The sequence below is a fragment of the Nicotiana attenuata genome, unplaced genomic scaffold, assembly GCF_001879085.1.
Source record: "Nicotiana attenuata strain UT unplaced genomic scaffold, NIATTr2, whole genome shotgun sequence".
In the NCBI taxonomy this organism is placed as follows: Eukaryota; Viridiplantae; Streptophyta; class Magnoliopsida; order Solanales; family Solanaceae; genus Nicotiana; species Nicotiana attenuata.
In genome coordinates, this window is record NW_017676504.1 from 37,190 (window position 1) to 39,774 (window position 2,585).

The 2,585-nt window shown below is 34.1% G+C and overlaps 1 long non-coding RNA gene across 1 annotated transcript; it reads right to left on the minus strand.

The window, feature by feature from the left end:
- Positions 1-285: 285 nt before the first annotated feature.
- LOC109221047 lies at positions 286-2,365 on the minus strand. The gene is made up of 2 exons (XR_002067194.1): positions 1,804-2,365; positions 286-818 (listed from the first exon to the last, which is right to left on the minus strand). It is a non-coding gene; the product is annotated as an uncharacterized LOC109221047 (long non-coding RNA).
- Between the last annotated feature and the right edge of the window lie 220 nt (positions 2,366-2,585).

The window sequence follows — 2,585 nt, forward strand, 5'->3', positions numbered from 1 at the left end:
TTCATAAATACTTTATATCACCATGTTTTTCTACGATTACTTTCCTTTACTTAATAAAAATCCATAATTTCAAAAATGATAGAAATGAATAATTAAGTTGATAATTCAGTGTTGGCTTATCTAACGGCAACATTGGGCGCCATCACGACCTATAGCGCGAATAGGGTCGTGACACACAGTCAATCGATGACCATTCAATCAACTGAAATAAACACGTAGTTAAACAAGTAGAGAAATTCAAAAGCTAAATTATATTAAAAAGTAACAAAAATGCATTCTCCAAAGGTCCATCAAAACTCTAGATAATAAATTAGCTACTCGTAATAGTATGTAGAATTACAATACTAAAAGTCATAACCAACAATGAAAATAGGAAGAAGAAAGGGAAAAACTCGTGGTTGAAACTTCCTCCTTGCTCCTAGCGTGTTCTCGCTTCTTTAGGTGTTGTCTTACTCTAAAGTAGTGTTTCTTCCAGTAAAATAATATTTTATGATGTATTTATATGAATTCGTATTTGTATGAGGCGGCCTTGAGCACTCTTATCTCGAAAAGAAGAAGTTGAGTCGCGTGCCTAGGGTTCATGCAATGTGCGCGACCCCTAGGCACGCTCCTAGTTTTTTTTTTGTCTTCTTTGTTTCTTTTGCGTGCTGGGGTTGGTGACCAAGTGCCATACTTTACTGATTTTGATTCACTTTTTAGGCCATTTCGCGGCTAGATTTCATACAATGCACCAATTGGGGCACGCTCCCAGCTCTTGCCTCTCAACTTCTTTTTGCATCAAATCATCCATTTTCGCCAACTTCCATCCAAACTCATTCCTACACACAACAAACATGTAATGAGCATATTTTATGTTTATAAACACGTGATCTCCCGCAACTCACATAAGAAATAATATGCAAACATACTCAAAAATATGTATTTTTCAACATTTATCAAAATCATAACTATGTCATGCGAACTTGTATATAATCACAATGATTTGTGGTTATTGCGAGACCGTAGTTTATGAAAATCATTGTGAAAAAAGAGTATAGTTTTTAAACTAATGATAATGATAAATAAGTTCACCGTACCGCTAAATCCATCACTGACTTATTAAATTACCACACATCAGTCCTTGTAATTTTATGGAGGCTACAAGTTTATACTAAAGGGTGTGGATTGCTATCGAACTATAATGAAAAGCGTGAAGAGACTCTCGAAGAGTTGCAAATCAACAGGACTTGTAATAGTACTAATTGTTCTTGCTTACAGATTGCCAAATGATCTGAATGAATAATTATGCTCTCTTAATTCGAAAGTAGTGAGTGAACTATTGAACAATTCAAGAGGTCGGTCTCAATTACAGTTGGGTTTGAGGACTAAATCGGAGATTGGGCCTGCCACCGTAGACCAAAGCACGTAACCAGAAATGAAGTTCATTAAATGGCTTTTTTCACTTTTATAACCGAAAAAGTATGAAAAAGTATATAAAATTTGTATAATTTTGATATATAATATACAGAATGTATATCTATAAAGTATCATTTTCCCTTCATTATTAAATAGTTTAACTGCAAATTGGCACATACAACTGAAAATCATTGATTTTGAAGATGGTCATTTCATAGTTGTAAGACATAATTAAGAATGGAATTTATGCAATGGCCACTCTTGTTCAAGACTTGCAATCTTACACCACATGGTTATATTTGCACACCTAATACTCTTCAACTAATACCATTGAACAAATTAAATCACTCAACGTAGACCATTCATCCAAATACTCTAAAGTTACATGAGTGGAATAAAGAAAAATACCTTGAATGTGGCAATAGAAATAGATCACAAGAGAATGGAAGCAAAGGAAAGGATGAAGCTCAGCTTCTTAGCAAAACAACAAGCAGATCCAGCTTTTAAATCCACAAATTTGAAACCAGATCTTAGAATTTTATGAATGAAACGCAGATTTTGGATTTTATGAATGAAACTCAGATTATTCTCAGAGAAATGCTCCCCACTGCCGCCTGCTATTTTTTTTTCTCCAGTGAAAGAAAACTGAGTTTATAAAGGGATCCCTAGATTTTCTTTAAAAGAATCCTACGTCAATCAAGTCAATAAATCCAGACTGACTTCCCCGAAAAACCTGAAGCCTATCCTATTCCAACTTATGAGCCTCTCTTCTAGAAGCTTTGCACATATTCGATTTTCTTTTCGTTCAAAATAGGAGTATTTCTTAAGGGGATCCTATGCTTCTTCTATCGATTAGCTGAGAATGCAGCCACCTTCCAAAAAGAGTTTCCAAGTTCTTTTCCCTTAACACCCCCTAATATTTCAATCATTAGTATCCACTTCACGCCTTATCTCTTTTGAGGACAAGCTGGGGTGGATTGGGCGTTTTAACTGCATGGGCTCCTAAATTCTTGGGCTTTTAGGTTTTTTACTTCGGGATTTTTACTTTCTTATAGCTATTTAAAACACTATTACCCTTCCTATTCAAGTTTCAATTATTATATGGTCATATACAATTTACAGATTATATACAAATAAATTTTAAATGAGTATCCTTTTATATTAGAAATTGAATAAGGAATATATGTTAT